The sequence below is a fragment of the Ictalurus punctatus genome, chromosome 16 (assembly GCF_001660625.3).
Source record: "Ictalurus punctatus breed USDA103 chromosome 16, Coco_2.0, whole genome shotgun sequence".
Lineage (NCBI taxonomy): Eukaryota > Metazoa > Chordata > Actinopteri > Siluriformes > Ictaluridae > Ictalurus > Ictalurus punctatus.
In genome coordinates, this window is record NC_030431.2 from 20,284,225 (window position 1) to 20,308,995 (window position 24,771).

At 39.9% G+C, this 24,771-nt stretch overlaps 1 protein-coding gene across 3 annotated transcripts in view; it reads right to left on the minus strand.

Moving 5' to 3' along the window:
- The window catches only part of il11ra (interleukin 11 receptor, alpha), a 36,872-nt gene extending 16,577 nt beyond the window's left edge, over positions 1-20,295 (minus strand). For all 3 annotated transcript variants that reach the window (XM_017489196.3, XM_017489195.2, XM_017489192.2), the window contains exon 1: positions 20,136-20,295. The gene's annotated coding sequence lies outside the window, so the exon portion shown is untranslated. The remainder of the gene's footprint in view (positions 1-20,135) is intronic.
- Positions 20,296-24,771: the final 4,476 nt, after the last annotated feature.

A 24,771-nucleotide genomic window follows, 5' to 3' on the forward strand; every position in this document is an offset into this window, starting at 1 on the left:
CATGTAAATCAGTTTTAGCCTGTGCAAACAATTTGCTGCATATCATGACTGCCTTTATTCACTTATTTACTTTCTAGACGTACTTGTTTACCAGATCAGCCATGCCAGCCTTATGCGTGTCGTTTTACTTTCCATCCACAATGCTCCGGTGCCAAAATTAGCAGACAGCATGAGCCAGGCCAAGTGAGAGAGATGGATGATTTAGTGATTTTGTGGCCATCAACTTCAATCTCACTCATAAATTACTAGGCAGTTGGACAGGAATAATATCTTCAATTTTTGGTCCAGATTAAAATGTACGGCTGGATTTCATCTCTCAAATTAAAGCTACTTACAAGAAAGCACTTTGTTATGTTGTAATGTTCCAGGAAGCAGAATATCATCATGCAAAAACACACTGTGAACATGCAGCAGCAGCAGAAGTAGTAGTACTGGTGGTAATTATTATTAATGTTATTATTATTATTATTATTAGGCAGCTTTGGCTCAGCTGGTAGAGCGGGTTGTTCACTAATCGTAGGGTTGGCAGTTCGATCCCCAGCCCACATGACTCCACATGCCAAAGTGTCCTTGGGCAAGACACTGAACCCCAAGTTGCTCCTGATGGCAAGTTAGCACCTTGCATGGCAGCTCTGCTACCACTGGTGTGTGAGTGTGAATGGATGCAGACCATTTACCATTTAATAATAATAATAATAATAATAATAATAATAAATAAAAGTGGTGGTGGAGGTAGTAGTAGTGGTGGTGATGGTGGTAGCAGCTTTATCCAGACAAGGTTGTGATGGATCTGGAGCATATCCTGGGAACACTGGGTACAAGGTGGCAGAATACGGTAAATGGTCTGGAGAAAGGTGGGAGCATACACCCTGGATGGGACACCAGTTCAACGCAGGGCAATGTGTACACACACACGTGCACACTCACACATACACATATATACACATACATATACACACTAATATATTATATATATATATATATATATATATATATATATATATATATATATATATATATATATATATATATATATATATATATATATATACATACATACATACATACATACATACATACATACATACATACATACATACATACATACATACACACACACACACACACACACACACACACACACACACACACACTTGCACCCTAGGCAATTTAGAGTAACCAATCCAGCTAACTCACATATTTTGGTGAGGTGAGAGGAAACCGGAGAGCCTGCAGGAAACGTGTGAAACTGCACACAGACAGTAACCCGAGCTCAGCATTGAACAGAAACTCTGGAGACACCCAATCTTATTATTTCAGTGAAACTGATCGAGTTGAAGCATTAACCACAGGCATGACTCGATTTAAACCACTAATGTACTTTAATAACTGCAAGTCTTTGAGTTACTGAGAACTCTGAATTTAGTCTATAGTACATTGTAGTTGTAAAAGAGGATCTTTTCTCTTATACGTTACTCTATTTACACTTCCTGTGATCCTATGTACACTCAAGTTCAAATGACCACCCCATCCTCCATAAAAAGAAAAGAAAAGAAAAAAAGAAGAGAAAAAAAAAGAGCTCATATGGAACGTGGCGGTATTCTGCTAAAAACATGACAGCAAAAGTAGGAGACAGTTATTGTATGACATCTGATAGCTACAACAAAACAAAAAAAACATCAACAAGGTGTCTGTTCTGTATCATATCCTGCACTGACATTCTCAGGCACATGAACAGCAGCTTTTCTGTTTTCTTTACATATCGCACTAACACACGACTGTCACCATCACTGAATGTCCGTTCTCAGCCACAATTTCCACCATATTTACAGACTTTCCCATAAATATGAAGGCAAATGTCACTTTAGTCACGGCTGCTGCTCTAACACAGCAAGTTGAGCAGTCTTTGTGCCTGAAGTTCCTGCTCTCTCTTTCAGATCCATTCACTTAGATCTTTCCCTCTTGCCATCTTTATCCAAACTCAAGGTCAACCAGGTCTGTTCAGAATTTATTTAATTACATAATCGTATCATGCCGTGCACCTGTCTGGAAGCATTTACACTTGTTATATTTCTCCTCTCATTTATTCAGTTTTTCCCCCCTTTAGTCTGTGACCTGGAGGTATGTCAAGAAGAAATCAGCGAAGATTTGCCAACTATTTTGTTTTGACCAGACATGTCAGAAAGAATAGTGGTAGATATTTTAACTGACAGAATTTATATAAAAAAATAAAAAATAAAAAAAAAATAAAAAAGATTTTTTTAAGGAAAAAAAAAAAAGCTGCTCAAGCGTTTGGAGGAGATTTTAAAGCTGAAAGACGGGTACAAGTAATTAGAGAAGATTTAAATCACATTTAGAAAATGGTGAACGTTTGAAACTTTTTTTTTTTTTTATGACTTGCATCTTTACATACACTATTTGACCATCTTTGGTAATTGTGATAAAGAAACTAGAGGTGGCTTTTACTGATCGCTATACCCAAGTTGGGCAGTACCTGCCGATAACATATTAATCAACCTATAGATTTTAAAACTGATACAGGACGAAAAACAAATTTATTAGGAAAAAAACCAGAACTGACTGGACCATGAAAATGTACTGTACTTCTTTAAATGAAAGATATAAATATTAATATATATTAACTATTAATAAATATTAAAGTAAATAAAAAGATAACCATTCAAACTGAACCAAGAAGTAACACTCCAAATAACAAATAAAAACAGAGCCTTCCAAAATGAATAAAAAACACTTCAAATAACAACAAAATTAGTCAGTGACGGTTTTTATTTCACCTCTAGAGGCCACTCTCGTACTGTATAATGTCAGCAGACCGTTCTCAGCTGCTCACGCGATGGACGCAACCGGGAACAACTACTGGTGTGGATTTTTGCTGACAACTGGTACTTCCAGCAATCAATTATCAGGGCCAATTAATCTGAAAAATGGGTCAATCGGTCGACCTCTTAAAGGAACGTCTGTGATACCTAACACGCAAAGTCTCATCAGTCATTAGACACAATGTCTTTGTCTTCTTAATTTTGTCCTGAGTGGGCACAAACGTTTGCGCTCCACCTCCCATCAGCCCCAGTATTGCTCTGTACGTTGTATCAATGTCCTGAAAACACAATATTTCAGCCTACTGTATTTTGGGTTTGTCCATAAGTTGTTATCTAATACTTCTTAAATAAATAGTTTTCCAGGCAACCAAAACATGGGAATGGGCCTCTCCATAAAGCTTATTTGCGTGGTGGGTGAGTTAATGGATTTATGATTTGTCCAACCCTGACATGCACAAACACTGACCTGATGTGGACACGACTAATAAAATATCCTGTGGGACATTAAACCAAACTCCACCAAATCTAAATCCAGTACCTAAAAATAAGAACGGCTTTGAGCCCGAGGCCGCGAGTTGTCAGGACTTTCATCATGTAAAATCCAATGGTGGTTTTAAAAAAGTTTGCAGGAGGAAAAGCTTTGCTTAGAGCAGCACAATTGGAGCTTTCCAAACCACAAGCTGAAGCTATAATCCATCACTGATTTCAGCAAAAATTTCTGCGAAGCACAGCTCAACCATCAAATGAGCGCTTTCTTTCATTTTTAGTTAAGCCGTCATCCCAGAATGCAATCATCCCGAACACTGCATCAAACACTGATGTTACACTGTCCAAACTGAGAAAGGAAGTCGAGCCTGTTGAGATCAGTTCAGTGTACAGACAGTGGCTCTTTGGTCTGATCTGATATTTCAAAGAGGTCCAGTTTCTACATTCTCATGAATCTGACAAATTTCACAGGTAGGTGCTCCCACCCTCAGAAACCCGACAAACAGTTCACTGTACACGCCATCAGCCACAACACCGCAGCGAGAGCTGATATTCTATTTGTTAATGCTTTAAGGAATCAGAAACCTGACGGTAGCCAAGCTAGAAAGTACTACATGTTGTAACTAAACATGTATATGTGTATAGTGATGGATATTGATACGGATATGGATATAGTGATTATTACCATGTATACCTTGCTGATTTCACCTCCCGCTTAGGGTGGAAATACAGCCTGGATATCCAGGTTACACCCAAGCTGTGTCCGAAATCGCATAATGTGACAGTACCTACTACCTAATGCTCTGCCGCTGATACAGCACGTACCGATCAGTATATATGTGTGTAATATGAATACAATCCGGACATACTACATCCACCATGCTCGCATAGTCACGTGACCTACGACATCATCATAACCACAAAAACTTAAAGAGCCCACTAGATCAGAGCACCTGTTAGTTTTTTTCCTTGTTTAAACCTCCAACAAGTTAACGATTAACTCAGGTGTTGTTAAAACGAGTACGGTTTAACCACAAGGAACATCTTTTAATATCTTTAGCACGTACATTTAAAAAGAGTCACCACCATTTCTGATTCCGACAGTTTTGATTCGGTCAGCTCTTCTGCGCCAGTCCCGTTGCCTTATGGGATAGCGCAGTGTGCGTTGGTTCCATACTTCAAGAACTCGGTGGAAGCAGTAGGTCAACCGGGTATTTCTCGCCTACTGTTTGATGAATACTGAGAAATCTGACATGAGTAGTAGGATAGTAGGCATATTCGGTAGCAGCCGCAGTCCGAATCACAGCGCTATGCACTAGCACTGAACACCTGATATACTCCATTTGGAGTCCTTTATAGCAGGCTTGGGCTGAGCAAACACTAGTTTTCCAACTACAGTACAATGATGGTGTCTGCAGCTTTAAGATCGACAAAAATAAATTGTGTTCTATATAGCAATAAGTGTTTCCTTCTGGTATTCTCGTAACAATGTTAATAGCTAGTTGTCTGACTTAACTTCCCTTGTCCGTGCTTGCCAAACAGATAAAGCTGTGAATGTCTTCACTCGTAAAAGACGATTGGAGGTTTAAATTAAGAAAGTGGAACAATGGGTTCTATAAGGGATACTTGACTTCACAAGAACTCTAGTATCTCTGCTGATGTTTAACACAGAGCACATGCATGTGTAGTTTATATAATTTAACTAACGTTTTATAACGAGCTAAGGTACAGCTAATAACTCGTTAGGTCTATTTACGATCCAGACTTCGGTTTTGCAAGCATTCCTGACTTTGCTAATGGATGATTAATGAATAAATGAAGCAACAAATAAATAAATAAACAAAAACAAACACTGACTACATGCCAATGTTAGTGACTAGCATCTACAGCTGACTCATACGCAGCGTCTGGTATTTTTCCCCCCTATGGGCAACATTAGCTATGTTTCCATCCGAGTAAGATATTTAAGTTATGCTTAAAATTGGAACACCAATCGCATAAAACATTTGCGAATGAAACCGTTTCACACCGTTTCCATCCCATGTGTTCGAGAGAACAAAATAGTCACTTCCAGGGAAAATGCTCTCGCTCTCTTTTCTCTCTGTTCTTTTCTGAGCCAAGTCTCCAATCACTTGATTTGTTGATGCAAAGTCACGACATTTTTTTGATGCGTGTCGAGGAATTCATTCAGCAAATGTGTTTCCATCGTAGTCTTCTTATCGAATAAAAAATGATCCGCCTCAATTGAGTGCAAACGGTTTTTATTTGCAGTTTGGAGATTTTTATTCACATTTGGTGTTTCCCTCCAGCATTTTTTTTTTTGAATGTGATATCCTAAAAGTTGCATAAAAATACCTGGATGGAAACACAGCTACTGTCATCAACCAGCAATAGTTAGGGGGCACGAGAGAATGATGGCTTACTGCACGCAATCTCACAAGCATACATCACTGCCATACCTACTGCTTTCAGTCAGTTAGAACTTCCTTTACAACTAAATTCGTGCAAAAGAAGGGAAAAAACTTTCACTTTTACTTTTAGGGATAACCAGATTTTAAAATCCTAAAATCCTTTTGACTTCTGGTTGAGATATGTGAAAATATATTTCAGAAAACATTTTATATAGAAAACATTTTCCCCAGGTTACAACACATATTTGTGAAGATTAAAAAAAAAAAAAAAAAAAAAAAAACCCTCAAACTAATTGAGTAACCCGTATTAAAGTACCACCAGGTAGCTGATGCAAACATTTGGGTCCCTGTAATCAAAATGTCAGAGACCTTTCCAGTTACTGCTAAGCTCGTTAAAGCTGGAGAAGGTAAACATGGCTCTGTTAATCCTTAGATAAAAACAAGGCAGGAGACGTTTTATTAGGTTTCTCCTCTCCTCGATCTTCTAACATTTAGCTCATTGTGAGTGAGGGAGACAGCGAAGGGAGCACGCAGTGGTCCGAAAGCATTATTTGTCTTTGGGGCAGCAGCATGTATACACAAGCACATCTAGGTGCTGAAAAGTGCTCCTGGCACGGTCGAGGCAGGCTGACAAATTAATGTCACCCATCAAGCAGTGCTGCAGTACAAGGTCAGTGGAACAGCTACTAAATACATTCAGCCCAGTCTGGGCACACGGCTGCGGATTCGTCCCACACCGAAGTCTCGGTTCTTGTTTTGTTTACAGTTTTACACATGGACATTAGCAGCATATTACTAACAGGGCCAGTAGCTTCGCAATGAAAATAAACTGCAGTGATGTACGTAGGCCATCGGAATAATTCAATAAGACGACCGTTCAAGAAACAAGTAAGCAGCCAATTATCCGAATTACTCTTGATCTTATGAAATGGGGAAAACTTCAGACTGTGACTGGCGACATAAAGATATAATATCAGTGTTCTGATGAATTACATCATCATAAACTTTTCAGAGAGGAGTTTGATTTTAATGTTTATTTAATAATAATTATGAACTTTACAAGTTTTCGGCTGTTTTGAATCTTTACAATGGTTAAATATTTAGTAATTTTTTGTACAGATTTCTAAAAATTACCCATTTAAATGTGCAGACATAAAATATATATAAAACTAAAATGTAAAAAAAACATTTTTTAAATGCAAGACTACTCTTTTGATGGAATTAAAAAAAAAAAATCATATATAGGGACCCGTGTGTGTGTGTTTGAGAGCGAAAGAGAGTGAGAGAGAGAGAGAGAGAGAGAGAGAGAGAGAGAGAGAGAGAGAGGTAGAGAGAGAGGGGGATAGAGAATAGAGAGAGAGAGAGAAAGTGAGGGATAGAGAGAGAGAGGGATAGAGAAAGAGAGAGAGGGATAGAGAGGGAGAGGGAGGGATGGAGAGAGAGCGAGAGAGGGATAGAGAGAGAGAAAGATAGGGATAGAGAGAGAGAGAGGGATAGAGAGAGAGAGAAAGATAGGGATAGAGAGAGAGGGATCGAGAGGGATAGAGAGAGAGAAAGATAGGGATAGAGAGACAGAGAGAGAGAGAAAGAGAGACAGAGAGAGACTGGCCACCTCTAGTTCAGGCAATATACAGGTCATACAGCCTCAATTTATTCATCACGTTTATATTATGAACGAGATGCTTCTAATATATACGCATTTTAACGGTTTATTGTTAGATTTAATGTTAGTTCAATCTATCTATATAAGTTAGTCCTAACAGGTTAGTTCCGGTTCTTACCTACGCTACAGCTGCAATAAACAGTCATTCTTCACCAGCCCCCTCTCCCCCTCTCTCTCACACACACACATTTTACAGAGAAAACAGAAAGCATATCATACACTGAGCGCAGTTACAACAGAGACTCCTCTCATAAATGTTAAATAAAGTTCAGACAAAACACATGACATCAATATATAAGAATTATTTTGTTAAACGTCCTGTTTTTGAATTTGGTTATTATTATTAGTCTTAGATTATTTGGAGCTTTTGCCGTACAAGTCCCTGTGTATGAGCTGTTACTATAGAAACAATAACGTATTAGAACGAGAGCTTATCCAGTCAGAGTTTTTTTTGATCGTTGCGGCCAAAAATGCTTGATTTTGCTGCGGCTTTTTTCAAAAATTGCACACGGATTCTTTTGTGCTTTTTCAAAAACTTGAACAACGTTGTTTTGCGTTGATGTTTGTTGGTAAATGAGACCTTTTAGCTGTACTCATGTTCGACACACATGAAACGAAGAGGGCTTTGGCTGAATGTGCGTTGTGATGACGTCACATTGGTGTTGGCCCAAATCGGCGGAAAATCGATAATAATTTTGAAAAATTGCGAGCTGCTCCGAATATTGCGACGTTAGCTTGATTTTGCATTTAAAATCGCCAGGTCCTGGAGGGACTTCATATCGTTCATATTACAGCCAGAACTACCGGTGATGTTATACAAAAATAATCCACACCTTCTGACCAATCAGATTCCAGAATTCAAAAGCAATGTGGTAGAATAATTATTAATGTCTTACTCACTTTATAAATGGAGTTGTACAGTCAGAGTATTACACAATTTAACCAAATACTTATTAAAACTTATGTAAGTAGAGTTCTGATTTTAACATGGTAACAGGAAAAAAAAAAAAAAAAAAACAACACACAACTCTATCACATATTCCCACCAGATGTAAGATCTGCATATTCATGCTAAAATGCACTGAACATTTATGAGCGTAATGGCCGGATGAGTGTGAAGCGACGTGGTACAGATCAGGCTGTGGAACGCACACACGTGGATGAATTTACCATGCGTCCTGACTCATCTCACAGCCCACATGTTCGGCAGCCAGTCTCCTGAAATAGACCACGGTGTCATCCAAAAACACTCAAACTAACGTCCCATCACTGAACCGAGTGTATTCGTGAGTGAGCCAGGAGCTGTGTGTATACGGCTTTCTCTAGATTTGCTGTGGTTTCGTCCAGAACATCTAAAGTCATTATTACAACGCGCGGTCTCGGGACAGCTCGACCTTGAACAGGGCTTAGCCTTTATTGTTATGTGAACAGCTAAAGGCCACAAACAGCAGCCTATAAATACCATGCATTACAATGCAAGGAAGAAAAGAAACAGCGAGAGAGAGAGAGAGTTCATGGAGAGACCTGAGGGGGAAAGAGGCCTCCTAAGAGTCGGACAAACAGCTCCGAAAAGGCTGAGGAATGCACGAACCCTGCCAGATTTCAGAGACTCCATTAAAATCCAGACTCCACATGAGCACGGAGAGCTCGACAATACTTAATAGCTCATGTCCGACGACTGCAAAACCGATTTTTCTCTCCGTGCCATGACAAAAAGAGAGGCTTTGTCATCTACCATTTACTGACATAAAGATCAGCGTGGCCAACGCCTACTGCTATAAAAAGCATTGTTAGCATTTGATGCCTGCTATCTGGTGTTTGTTTAAGGAGAGATGGAAAGGTTCGACTCAAAATAGCCAGGAGGGTCAAGGTGACTTGCACGAGAAGCCGGTTGCAGATGAAGCTATAAATACCACAGATTTTCCTCAACAACCTTTTTTTAGAAAAGATTTGTAAATAACAGCCACTTTCTTTTAATTGAGGCCTTAGCTCTGTTTAGTCAGACATGTTCATCCATGCCACACTACAGTCCCTTATTAGCACCCTTTGCGAGCCAGGCAAGTCTAAGCGTAGTTCCCTCCAATGACTCAGAGTGAAGCACTCAACACAATCCTTTTTTTACAAGGGAAAATGTGGGGGGGGGGGGGGGGGGGGGGGGGTTGGGGGGGGCTACAAAACCGGTGGAAAAAAGGTACTTGACCCATTTATGGAACGCACCAAAAAAAAAAAAAAGTTTGGTGCATGACACAATGCGTAGCATGTGCTACTATTATGCATCAGTCCTATGCAGAGTTTCTGGACTAGGGATGTCACGATACCAAAAATCTAGTAGTCGGTACCGATACCACCAAAAGTACATGATACTCGGTACCAAAGTCGATACCACGGTCTGGTATAAAATTAAAAAAATAAAATAAAAAAAACTCTCCTGGAGGACATCCTCCTCTGGCTGACACTGGCAAAGAAAGAGAGAGAGAGAGAGAGAGAGAGGGGGGGGTATTTTAGTTATCAAACACTGTCTGATAATGAGTGGACGTGCACTGCTAAACACACACACACACACACACACACACACACACACACACACACACACCCCTTATACTCTAAATGCAAGCATTAGTTTAAATTCACTGATATGGTGGCAGACCAAATAGATTTATTAAAAGCATGAACATTTGAATAATTATTAGCGACATTAGGCTACATTTAGCCGACAGGACACAGGCTGAATGGCGATGCATGGTGACCCATTCGGAGGTAGTTTATAACACTGCAATGCATTAGCGTCGTTAACAAATAACTGGCTATCGCTAAAATTACATGGAGCGAAACGTTAGCTGGTTTCACGGCCACAATGCAGCTGCCTCAAACAAATATAATATAGGACCGTCTTTCAGGTGCTTCACCAAATTCCAGGTGTTTCCTCACTTTGTTTGAAATGAACGATAGCATCGGTTGCACACCGGAAACCGATACTAGCTTTCCTCTCTTTCCCTCTCAACGAGTCGGGGCAGAGCTAAACTTGTTAAGCTAAGCTAATCTTTTGTAGTTTTCCCCGTGTGCTTGTAGGCGTTCTTCTTTTTCTTCTTCTTCTTCTTCTTCTTCTTCACCACCACCACCACCACCACTACTACTTGTGGACCAACTAAAACACTCGCGCGTATTTGCTGCCCCATCAGGTCCGGAAGAATCGCAACCTCGGTATTACCAACGGAAATGCAGAAAAACAAGTACCGTCACGTTTTAAGAATGTTGGTACCAAAGTATCGGTTCTCATGACATCCCTATTCTGGACAAACAACTAAATCAATATAAGTGCCATTTCCCTGGATTATTACCCTGTAAAAGGTCATCAGTGAAAGGTAATGAAATGACCGGTGCCACGATGATGCACTGATCAAAGCCGTTTTATCCCAAGCTTGCCCGCTTAATGAGCCAGACAAATGGCAAAACAGCATGCCTGAAATTTGATGCTTCACACAGCAGGACATTAGGTACTGTACCCAAGTGTCTCCATCCAGTCTACCAAATGTCATGTTATATAGCAGGCAAACTCAACGTGCAATTACATCCAATCACCATTAAGTGAGATTTTATATACCTTATGTCCCAAATTTGTTTACCATCCACTCTGTCAATACAGGAACTCTAGAATATACATCTTGCACGTTTCCAAATGACTTCTTATCTCTGCAGTTACTCCTCTACATACGTTTCTGACACTACACAGGCTGAGACTCATTAAAGATAGGTTTCAGCCAAACAAAAGGTAACGTAACTGCCTGTGCATGGAAACTAGAGATCTCATGTGAACCAGCACAGTTAAGCCTTCTTCAAACTGCATAAATCTTACCTGGGAATGGATTCTAATTTTAACAGATTACTCGAGCCAAAATATCCTCAATAGTCAGCGCTCTCATTTCTTACAGTAGTGCAATAACTACACTTGGTAAAAGCCACACCTATGCGCCATGTTGTTGTTGTTATTGAGTGTTGAATCCGTCGCGTAATGCTGACACGCACGTCTGAAGTATGACGTATCAATGTTGGCTATCTGTGTTCACTTGAGTGACCTGCACGAATACTTTCTCCGGTCGGAATCCTTTAATCCGTCCTGAACTTAAAACAGTCCAGCGTGAAAAAGTGCTTTAGGTGCGAGTAATCATAAGCGACATTCGCGTGTGCTTGCGTGAACTGGTCCTTTAAGCCTCTGTAAACAGATCAAAGTGAAGCAGCAATGATGCGGAATAAATGCTTCAAACACCGGTGCTTCTCTTAAGAGGAAGAGAATTTTTTTTTTAAAACCCACTGAATATTACCTCATCTCTTCCTTATGCCTTTAGTAAGAACTGGATGAAAACAAGATGCTGGTTTCTCAGAGTCTCCTGCAGCGCAGGGCTTCGGAGGACCTCCAGAGAAAGAGAAGACAACCAAAAAAAATAAATAAATAAAACAATTCTAGAAAATCCAGCTACGCATCTTGACACAGAGAGCTTTTTGAGCAATTCAAAGGAAATAGAGGAGTAAGTAATCGTTGCAGTTGTTTGGATAGGCAAAGCTTGCTAAACAGTTCAGGACGTGGACATGACGGGGAGCCACAGCTAGTCTTCTCTCCTTGTAACTCAAGCAAAGACCACCCAGCAATGTGGATACTGATGCAGCTTATGCAGCTGATTGACTTCCAGTCCTGGCAGAAAATTCACATCGTTTGGATTTAAAAAAAAAAAAAAAAAAGTGTTAATGTTCACTACAATGTTTCTGAGCACAATACATAAATATAGTGAATATTTCTACGTACAGGAAAGAGACCCCTGTTGTTAGACAAGTAGAAATGAGATTCATTGCTGTTAATGTTGTTTTTAGGTGTGCACATTTTCCACAAACACACAGTGGATATAAGGCAGTCTAGAATTAAAGTGTGCAAGGTTTGGCAAGAGTTAGTCGTTACCAGAAGAAATGCTGGAGGAGTTTTGTTGTCATGGGGGGGGGAAGATTTATGTTGAAATTATGTGGTGCACAGTAACTAACTTGCCTTAGGAAACAATCTGAAAGCCAACTATTTAGACAGAGTGGAACAGTAAAGACAGCTGAAGGTTTTTGTGAAAACACCAAGTCCTCTTAGGTTACATTTTGCATACATAATTAATACCATGTGTGGATTGTTCAGGCTGGATTTCAACATGGCAACTTGGGGGGAAAAAAAATGTGGAATTTAAAATCATACACCAAGGCTAGCTTGTGGAATGCAACACAGCTGTGTATAACTTCGGCAAAACAGACTGTAAACGCAGGGCCGATAAGACCTCGAAAGACCTCAAGGTTTATAGAGTGTACACATCACGGACAAGGTACCTCACAGTTCGCTCTCACTGCATCTCAACCACCAGGCTGATCCCTGAGGAAATGCAGAATTAAATTTAGCTCAAGCTGCAACATGGCCGAGCAAATAAACAAGGGTGCAAATGGTAGGCTAGTTGAAGTGGCACAATCAAAGCCTCTATGCACTACGCTCTCAAGATGAGCGAGTCCTGGTGGTGAAGAAGTCCGGCTGAAAATAGGGGCCCGTCCTCGAATCGTCTCAAAGTAGATTTATATTTATACGCAGTGTGACAGAGAAAAAAAAAAACGTCTGTTCTAGAGCGCTTGCCATGTGCGTCAAATGGTCCCGAGCCTTTACTTGGACCAAGGATTTGGAGAACTGCTCAGTGGACTTGATGGGCTGCCAATGTTTCAGAGTTTATTTGGTATGCAGAAATGAGTTCTGATATGAATCCGGTTTGTCATCCTGGGGATCAGGTTGTGAAGCGGTACTCTATGCACGAGCCATCAACCCCTCGAATCCAGAGATCCTGGACTTATCTCTGGATCTGGTATTTCCTTTAGGCACTGGCCAGGACAAGATGGCTACCATATGCCAGCTCTTCACTGAGTTTTGGATGCCTTCCCAGGATATTTGAAGCCGTAGCCAGCTGTGCATAAAGCTAGACTACGCACCTTTTCTAACCATTACACAGTTAAATAAAATAGCAGAACTGTAGAAATGTATCCCAGGTAGGCTTGTGTGATATACAATTTTATACCAAATTCTACTTTATTTTAGACAATGTCCATTGTAATGTCCATTGACTTATAATATACACTATTACCAGACCTGCCAACTTTTACACATTTTAAGTAGGAACTCAAGATTTAAAACTGGAGTATGCTGGTACCATCCATCCATCTGTCCATCCCCTGTGCCATTTATCCTGCACAGAATCGTAGGGAGATTATCCTGGGGCAAACGGCAAGGGATACCCTGGTCAGCCAGGGAGCCAGTCCATGGCAGGGCACAATCGTACACATACTCACACGTCCATTCATATACTAGGGACAATTAGGGATGCCAATATTCCTACAATGCATGTCTTCGAACTGGAGGAGAAAACCGGAGCACTTGGAGGAAACCCTCGGAACGCGGGGAGAACATGTGCACACAGGGCAGAGGTGGGAATCGAACCCCCGACCCTGGATGTGCGAGACAAGCGTGCAAACCACTGCATAGGTGTTTAACATTTTACAAATAAAGAAAATTAGAAAGAGACTGCATATGCCATGTTTTTCTTTAAATCTCCTGTGCCAGTCAGTGCTTAAATACTTCGAGCAGCTGCTGATCAACAGTTCAAATTGTCGGCCATTTGGATATTAGATAACCAATTTGTAAAACGAATATATATAGCCTATATTACACATATTCCACACTGTATTCTTTTACTGTTTAGTCCACATCACTGTGGAATCAACCAAAAATCCACCATCTAGCCGTTGGCGATTTCTGCTGCCAGCAAACAGTTCCAGACACAGGTGGTAGTAATAATAATAATAATAATAGTATGTCCTCCTTAATCCTGACCATGTTGGAAATACTCAGTTTTGGAAGATTAAAACCATTAATTGTGATTTTTAAATAATAAAAAGCACGGAAAATCAATATCACACAAGCCTAGTTCCAGACCTACTGATTTCCTTGTTCTGTGGTTGCAGACTTGGGCAGCGGTCTTGATTAGAAACTTGCGATTACAAGGTTGCATCTGGAAGTCAGCAGAACCTTTCATGGAAATGCAAATAATCGTCGGTTGAAAAGAGCAGTCATGATTTACATCAAGCAAGAGGATACGGCGCTGTGAGTCACGGTTACACCAAAGTTGGAAACTCTCACTGACCCAAGCGGCCTGTTACAATCACCTCTCACCTACCAAAGACTAGCGGAAGTGCTCGCTCTGTCTGAATAAATGCCTCGCTCAGAACGTTAGTGCTCATGCAGTCTGCAAGAGACGAAACTCAACAGCTTGGCATTTAACAAGGCGCCATAGTACTGCTGAGTGTAATTACAGAGGCAATGCTCACTCCAACATGCTACCACATCATGGACAGCACTAAGGTCCACAACACAAACATGTCTTTTGCACTAGCAATGTAAATCAAAGTCAGATGGCTCGAAGCCCGCTAGCAACGAGCACATCCGTGGAGCTTTCGAGACAGTCTTTTGCTTTTGTATAGCAAGTGCCACAAGAAATATGGGTTCGATTTCAGCTCAGCGCCATATGACTCATGGGGAGAAAATGCTCTAGAATGGATTCGAAAAGGTCAGAAGTGACTGCAGCATCCTCAGCTTGTCACAGAGAATAACGCGCAAAAAAAAAAAAAAAAAAAAAAAAAAAAAAAAACAGCGTCTGGTTGTAAAACTCTGTTTTCCATGTACGATCGTGTTCCAAAGTCTTGATCCATTCAGCAGGCAGCGAGCTCGCGTCAAAGCTTGCAGGTGTGTGCCGTTCCTCAGCATACGATTCCCAAACAGAGGAACGCTCTCTCTCCAGAAGATAAAGTACACCGGCCCCCATGAGTCATAGCTGCTGGGAAGCGAATGAGTATTTTATTACCGCTGTTCCAACATGCACAGCTCATGTGCAGCTTCAGCCCCAGACACGTCGAGAGCATGCTGGCATCCAGCCACCAGCACTGCACAGCTCTACAGCCTGCAAACATAGCAATGTTTAAGCGTTACCACCGATACCAGCCCGGTCTTATTCTTAGGCTGTGCAATCCACACTTTGGTGTGTTCTATGCCCAAAGGGATTACGGTTGCCCGTGGCTCCTTTTGTGGCTGTAGCTCGAAACCGAGATCTGTTCAAGATAAAAAGGCTTTGACATGATCAAAGGAGATGCCAAAACGGCCTCAGCTAAGGCTGAAAATATAAGAATGTCTGCTCTTACAAATAGCTCTCAAGGGAAAACAAAGGGTGTGTGCTTTTAAATCGATGCTGGTTGGTTTGCTCGGATTTGGCCGGAGAAACACCTGAATGCAGCCAAGTCAGATATGCGACACGATGGAAAAACCCTATGCACAATGTCTGTTCGCAGAAATGAACTATTTGGACATAGTCTATTAAAAAGTTATGACGGGTCATGTGGACAGGAAAATGAAGATCATGATTGCCTGCTTTTAAAAGAACACCTTTCAATCCTTAGACAATAAGCTGGACCAAGATTACACAATTTCAACCTTACAACTGAAGTGAGAAGAAGGGAATTTAGTTAGATTAAACAAGGAAAGGCGTCTTGCCAGTGAACAGTGAGGCCAAGTTATTCATACAGTACTTCTCTGCTAACCACAGTGTACTCTATCAACCCTCGCAAAGCCACATAAGTGTGCTTCGTTTATTCTCCTTTATAATGTGGTGCAGAAGAGAACCAATGTCAACAGAAAAACTGGTCAGGCCAATTAAAAGAAATTTAAATTATGATCTATAGTGTTTTTTTTTGTTTTTGTCCAGAACTCCTGAGCACTACTTGTGTATGGATGCATGCAGTCTATCTAGAAAACAACAAAAACAAAAAATGGTTAGGACTATCTTTTATTTTTTTAATAAATGTACTCATGTCAACCAGCGTACTAGAATTAGAAGATTCAGAAATGCCAGATATATTTAAGGCACTTACTGGTTGCTAATTACAGAGAGGAAATATTGGCAAGAATTAGATTGCCTTTACATGGATAATGTATTGCCCTCTTGGCAAAGCTTTATGTAATACTGCAAGTTGCATGTATAATTTAATTCTGTGATAGAAAACATTTTATATGATATACGACTGACCTCGTATTGCTCTTTTTTCCATATCTGAAATATAGTATTAACATATTACCAAATTTAAAGGTCATTCCTCCCAGATGACAGCATGTACGTCCAAAATTTCAAATGCTGAAATTATCCAATATTGTAGCAAACTAGCCTGAATCCAAGCCCACTTATAATTTTTTTTTCTTTTTAAAGCATGTGGGCATGTACATTTGGATAAAAATTAGTCTATATGGGGGAAGAAAAAAAAAAGAGTGTGATTTCTGAAAGAACAAAACACAGAAATGTGAATCTGGTGCACCATATAAAGACTCAGCAGAGCTCATGCTGCTGTGCAGACGGTCTGGTTCTCTAATGAAGATGATAACATTACGACAAATCACTCTTTCCATGCAGTTTGGCACCATCGTGTCCTGATAACTTACCAGGCTAGTGGACATCCTAATTACTCGTTTGCATCTGGGAAGTCTTTTATTCGATAACACTTCATAAACAATGTCCTAACACAGTGTTTTAAAGCCATCTGCATTCTGGGTGTGTATATATATATAATTTTTTATAACAGCCATCAAAATCCGTCGTGGAAGAACTTGTGCATAATGTAATGACTGGTAAAGACACATGGAATTTATAAGCAGTTTCAGGAAAAAGGCTGGTCTTGGGAGGTTTAAAAAAAAAAGTGCCTGAATATGAATTTGAAACTGATTTCCTCAACAGCAGTGGTTTAAATCCCATCTTGGGCCTCTTGCAATTTTAATCTTGGAGGTGCTCAGAGCGCAGAATGGCTCTAACTTGGCAGCAGAATTCACTTTTTCCTTTAAACAAAGCCCGACAGAGGAAAGCACAACCAAGTTTCATTTAAAACTGATTACAGCCATTCCAAAAAGCATGCTGAAATACGAGCTGGAAGTGAATGTGTTCAGTGTATGAGAAAATTGGACTTGGCAAGTCGGTAAACTGTTGAAGATTCTGTTCTCGAAAAGGCGAACGAGAAAGAGAAAATACAGACGACAACATATCAAACCATGAGCAAAATGCTATTTTGTTGTATATTAAAGAACAGGTACGTTTCGGTCATACTCGAGCTTTCTAAAAACACAGAAAACCTCATGTTTGCATTCCTTTCTGTGTTATGGACCATGAGCCATCCACTTTACAGCAGAGGAATGCACATCTGGATACATCTTCCCAGTGTATATATTTTCTAGCTACTCCTTCAAAATGCAGCTCCAATGTGCTCAAAACTAAAAATAAAAAATTTTTAAAAATCATAATAAATAAATAAATAAATAAATAAGGCTGACATGATGACTGAATCAAGTGCTCAAACAAACTGAAACAAAGACTTGGGTTCTCAAAGAAGCAAAGACTCTTGAGCGCAAGCGGTCCCAACATAGTCAAAGACAAAAGCTCTTCAAGAGATTACAGTATTTTAAACGTTCCGTTCCTGCTGAAGGCCGAAAGTTTCAAAACAATCCCTCTCTGTGTAAATCCCACACTAAGAGGTGCAGTAATTGTAGTGTGGCTATTGGCACAAGGGCCCTTATGCAGGTAAAGCAAAGAAAAATACTGCAGGGGAGATGTAAACAAAGCTGCTGATGAGGGCATGGCTCTGATTTCAGTCCACATGCAGACCACACGGCTTCCAGCTTTTTTTTTTTTTTTAATGGAATCTAACGGGAAAGAATGGAATGGAACAGAATGCCATGAAACGAACTGGTGGAATAAAAGAGAACAGAATAGGTTTAGTGGTTTGCACGTTTCCCTCGCACCTCCAGGGCTGGGGGTTCGAATTCCGCCTCAGCCCTATGTGCCGGAACTTTGCATGTTCTCCCAGTGCTTCGGGGGTTTCCTCCAGGTACTCCGGTTTCCTCTTCCAGTTCAAAGGCATGTTGGCTTTTCCCAATTATCCAGGGTATGTGAAGTGTGTGAGCTTGTGCCCTGCAATGGGTTGGCACCCCATCCAGTGTGCGCCCCACCCCCTCCCCCCCTCGGCCTTGTGCCCAGAGTTCCCTGGGATAGTATACAGGCTCCCCGTGAGCCTTTGTAGGAGAAGCGGTATGGAAAATGGATAGATGAAAAAAGAATGCCATGGAACTGAATGGTGAAATGGAATGGATTGGAAAAAATAAGCCAAGGAATGGGACGGAATGGAAAAGAATGCCATGGAACTAACTTGTGGAATGGAACAGAATGGAATGGAAAAACATGCCATGGATTGAAATGAAATGGAGTGGAAGGCCATGGAACTGAATGGAAATGTGAAATGGAATAGAATGGAATGGAATGGAATTAAACAGGATGGGATGTAATGGAGTGGAATTTTATAGTCTACACTCTTAGAAAGAAGTTCCTCACAGGTTCTTTGGAAGGTAAATAGTTCTAGCTGTCTAGAAAATCTTGCTTTGGAAACTTTTCCCAGCCACCCAGGTACACTTTGGCACATAGCAATACTTATCACATTTAATTAATAACTTATTTTGGGGGGAAAATCCAAACAAACTAGGCCCATTTCTAGTTTGGCTGTGACGTGAACGAAACACTGGGTCAAGGTCAGCGTCACAGTCATGGTCAGATAAAGGCGGAGGGAAGATAGAGGACGGTAAAGCATTCACCAACCCTGATACTTGGTTGATGTTAATTGCATGGTTGGTTGCTAACTAGTAGATCGCATGAAGAAGAAAAGAAAAGAACATGCAAGATCTCACAAACACAAGCACCTCTCCATACATCACCCCTACTGCAACCTCAGACAAGGCAACATCCAGAAACCCATTAGGGTGATTTGATTGAACTGTTATACTAAAACAGTATTGTTTCTGTGTGGTGACTTATAAAGATGATGCACATGGAACATAAAATCAATCTGCTAATTCTTTACTCGTTATTTATTATTAGTAGTAGTATTGCATCTGTTTAGTGTAGTAACATTCTGAAAGTCTGTTCATTTTACATTCATTTCTGTTTTATCAAAGCAAGCATGAGTGACTACATTTTAGAAATGTAAACAAACCAATAAACAAATAAATACATAAATAAATATTGTCCTTTAGATAATATTTTCTCTCTTGTCATTACAGTCAGATTACATTTCTATGAAGATGAAGGGGCCATATGACTGACGGGAAAAACACTGCATCACTGTATCATATTTCAATATTCTCGCACTGGATAATTTAATTTAATGTAACAATATTTGTAACAGTTTAATAAATTTACAGTAAGCCATGATGCTGTAGAGTTGCAGTTAACCTTAGGGTTTATTGTTTTGGGGGGGTTATTTCTAGCTTGAGTGATGAATGTATAACTGTTTCCCAAACAGCAAAAAAAAAAAAACAACAACAACAACAAAACTACATTCGAGCATTTGTTTACAAAAGGTGGAGGAAAGGAAAAAGGCAAATGAATGACACTGACAATAATAATAATAATAATAATAATAATAATAATAATAATAGTAATAAACCCTTTAGTTTTGTAGGTCGGTGTTCAATAGAGGCAACAGGCTGAGTGTTTGCTCCCTCGCGAGCCCAAACTTTTCCTTCTCACTTTCGCTACCTCTCACCTTCAGTCTGTTTTCTACTTAACCGTGCGTCTGAATACTGAAATAAAATCTTACCTTATATGTCTTTTAATGTCAGACAGGCATTTTGACACGGTTCCTCTCCATTGCTGTAGCTGCTTTAAGTATTTAAACCTTCTTAACAGGACGAGTTTACGCTACGACTTTTCCCTCGTTCGGTCCTATTGGAAGACAGCGTTGTCAGTGATGTTTTTTCCCCACCTGTATTATGATAACCCCGCCTCCTGGACTAGGATTGATTAATGGTTTTACAATCCGGTCGTTACTACGAACTATTAGCCAATCCGAGCTAAAGGGGTGGAACATTAACCAATCGTAACGAAGGAGGCGGGATTTGGAGGAATATGGGTAGAAAATAAGGCTGTTCTTTTTCCTGTGGCTGATATAGAGGGCAATTAAAGGGCCAAGTGTTTTGTTTGTTACATTTTCGTGTATACTCAGAAATACTAGCTATAGCTACTAGATTAAGTATATAAACATGAGCTAATTAGAATATAACAGAGCCGTACAGTGTAGTTTACTAACAAAATATAGTCACGAGGATAGTCAAGGTGTTAGCTTGTACATCTGTTTTACTGGATGCATAATGAGTCATTAATCTAATTAGTTTTTTTTTTTTTTTTAATAAAAAATAAAATAGGCTATTATAGAGTGAGTTGAGCATTTCTTAAAGTCTTAATAAAGAGCCAATATAATTTTGAAAACAAACAATAACAAAAACCGTTATAGTAACCTGTCCCTTCCATCTTACATGTTTAAGTCATTTGCCTGTTTCCTAAACTCCTCACCAGTCTAATAGCTGGGGTTGGACACGCCCCTCTCATTATTATACAAGCATATGATAAGCAGAGGGGCGTGTCCAAACAATCCAGCTATTAGAATGGTGAGGAGTTTAGGTAATGCTGTATAAGCAGTACACTCACTGAATAATCACTCACTGAATTATCCTCAAAGCAATAAAACATAGCTGAGGTAGTGTATACAGCATTATTTTACTTAACTGTGCTCCTTACAAGTTTATGCTACTCAAGAAGTATGAATCTAAAAGGCCTTTTTGGTCTTCATATATGCGAAGGCATATAAGCAAGGTTTAAACCTGATTTAGATTATCAAGGTGTTCTGTGTTGTTTAAGGTAAGATGATTAAAGAATGGGCTTGCATGAGAACTGACTGTCAGACTCAGATCAGTACATTTCCTCTGATTATAATGATGAAGCTACATATGCATGCATTGTGTAACTAATATGATGATGTTAATGATGGTAAAGATGTTTTCCTCTGTTGCTGACAATGATAACAGTAATGAAGATGGTGATGATGAATACAACAATGAGGATGATGATGATGGCGATGTTGATACTCATGATGGCAGTGATGGTAATGATGAGGAGAAGGAAAAGAAGGGTTACATTGATGATGGTGGTGGTGAAGATGCTGCTGCTGCTGATGATATTCATGGTGATAATGATCAAAATGATAACAAATTTATTTACTATGCATTTCTTCTATGATGATAATAATGATCCATCCATCCATCTTCAACCGCTTACTCCTTTTCAGGGTCACGGGGGAATCCCGTGAAGCATCGGGCACAAGGCAGGGTACACCCTTGACAGGGTGCCAGTCCATCACAGGGCACAATCACATACACACTCACACACTACGGACACTTTAGACACACCAATCAGCCTACCATGCATGTCTTTGGACTGGGGGAGGAAACCGGAGCACCCGGAGGAAACCCCCGCAGCACGGGGAGAACATGCAAACTGCGCACACACATGGCCCCGGCGGGAATCGAACCCCGGACGTGTGAGGCGAACGTGCTAACCACTAAGCCACCATGCACCCTAATAATGATGATGTACGTTATTGTTATTAATATTATTAGTAGTAGTAGTAGTACTAGTAGTAGGGGTCAGTTTTGCACACTTGTAAATAAAGGTTAAATTAGTGATATATTTGGGTTCTTTAGTTTGTCCTTCTATGGGAACCTTAAAAGTTCTTTACTGAACCATATAGCAGAACACCTTATGAGAGTTAAAACCACCTTAAGAGTGTTTTCTACATTACTGAAAATATTTGGCATATTTTTGTTCTGACATGAATGGATGCTGAAGACATTAAACTTGCACATAGAATATCAGTAGGCTTATCAGTAAAACACTTGGCTATATAAACTATAAAAAAATATTAGGAGATTTGAACGTTTGTGCTTGTGCAATTTTGTGCACACATTGTCAAGTGTATACACCCCTGAATGTTTTCTACAGCATAGGATCTTCTTTAGCCTTTAATCCAAACAAGCAAACCAGACACACCGAAATTCCACATCAAGATAACCGCAAATATGTGTACTTATTCATCTGAGGATGCCAGTGCGGCTTTTCCAAAAATACCAAGGTTCCAAAAAAACCTTACAGGACATCAAGCAGCCAAATATCTGGGCCTAGAGGAAATTCTTCAAAAGTAGAGAGAAAGGTCATCTACATGAATGACTCGGCTCTTTGAGTCGGCTCTTTTAGGTGAACCAATTGAGAACCGACGGGCCATTTGATATATATATATATATATATATATATATATTTTGGATGCAAGCAATGTCATGGGTAATCTTCTTAATGAAGCATATACTGTATGTGCACAGCAGATTATTGTACACCCACTTGTCAAAGTGTCTTTTTTACAGTTAGCATTTTTAAAACTAGATTTTTTAATGTAGTGCTAATTAATCTTTGGTTTTTATTTATTTAATTAAAAGGTAAAGCAACATTTTTAGCTACATTTGCCAGGTAAAGAAGAACAAGCATTGGTCAAAATTTTGGAGCCGAATGTGTCGACTCATCGGTGAGCTTAGGCTCACTGAAAAGCTGGAATTTCCATCACTAGTTGTAACATAACTTTAACTCTATTCCTAGTTTTATTACATCATGACCACATCACGGTCCTCCTGCTTCAGAGGAGTGAGCTTAAGATCGCATTTCCCCAGAACTAAAAAGCTCAAAGCTGTCTCATCAAGACAATGCCCCTGTGTACAAAGTGACATCCATGAAGACATGGTTTGCCAAGGTTGAAGTGGAAGAACTTGAGTTTCCGGCACTGACCCTACCCCAAGCCCACTGAGCACCTTTGGGATGAATTGGAACACCGACTGCACCCCAGGCCTCCTCGCTTGACATCGATGTCCGAACTCACTAATGCTCTTGTAAAAGAATGAGCACAAATCCCCACATACATTATCCAAAATCTAGTGGAAAGCCTTCCCAGAAGAGTGGCAGCAAAGGGGGTACCAACTCCATGTTTGAAACGGGCACATATGGGTGTGATGGTGAGGTGTCCTCACACATTTGGGCATATAGCGTATATGTGCATTCAAAAGTATTACCATTTTAAGTCACCAGATGACTTTTTGTAGTTCTTTGAATGTAGATTGAATTAGGGGTTTGCTTGTATAAGTTATCTGGTCATTTTTTGTGTCAAGGACTGACAAGATAAAGCGGCTAGTCTCTTGCTGCTTTATTGTAATCCCAACATCTGCTCAGAAATACATTACTGTCTATTACCAAAACAAACTTTGCTTCATAAGCACATAACGGCACAGTGGCGACCGCAATAAAAAAAAAGTTGCTTTAAAGACCTGCTTGTAGCTGTTATTACATTGTGCTTTATAAGGCATGATTTTCACTGGAATTTGGACTGGAAATCAAGCATCAAGTCAATGAAGAAGGACCAGTTCGAGTGCACTGAGGTTATGGCGGAACCAGGCTATACGGTGCCAGCCTTCAGAAAGCGGTGAGACTGTTAGCAGATGTAGCCATTACCATTCAGGAGGCTATTTTAAGAGCCTAAGAGTGTCAGAAAACACCTGAACCTGAACCAGTATCCACATTAATTGTAGGTATAAATGATATCCCGTCTGCACTGTAACTTATTCACTGTATGTAATGTATGAATGAATTAATTTTCTCTCGCTGTGTTTGTACAGTGTAGCTTAGTGTTGGGTCAGATGTCAGAGTTAAGTAAATACCTGGTTTGGAAAAGGATTCATGGGAATATTGAAGAGAAAAATATTAGTTTACAAAGATTTATATTCCTCGATTAATCACACAGTAAGATCCTGGACAAACAGATCCTGGTTGAGAAAATGGCCTTGTGGTTGAAAAAAAAAAAAAAAGTTTAAATAAATACATTTCTAATAATAATTGTGCGTGTTGAGGATCAGCAAATATTCTTTCTGCAATTATATTCAGAATTTTTGTTACATCATAGCAGTTAGCACTGCCACATCACAGCTTCAGAGTCCCAGGTTCAATCCTGAGATAGAATGAATGTCTGTGTGGAGTTTCTGTGCACGTTCCCCCCGTATCCTTAATGGTGTTCTCTGGGTTTTCCAGTTTCCTCTCACCTACCAGTTACTGAAAGTGGTAGCACAGGGGTTAAGACTACTGATCAGAAGGTTGTGAGTTCAAATCCCAAGCCTCTACTGCTGGGCCCTTGAGTAAAGCCCTTAACCCTCAACTGCTCAGTTTTATAAATGTGATAAATATAAATATAAGTGAGTGAGGCTCAATCTGAGCACTATGGGTTAGAGAGTTAAAAATATGGGTTTATACTGACATCTTCTGGAAATATATGGCATTGCAATGATCAAGTCCAAGCCTGTCAAATACAT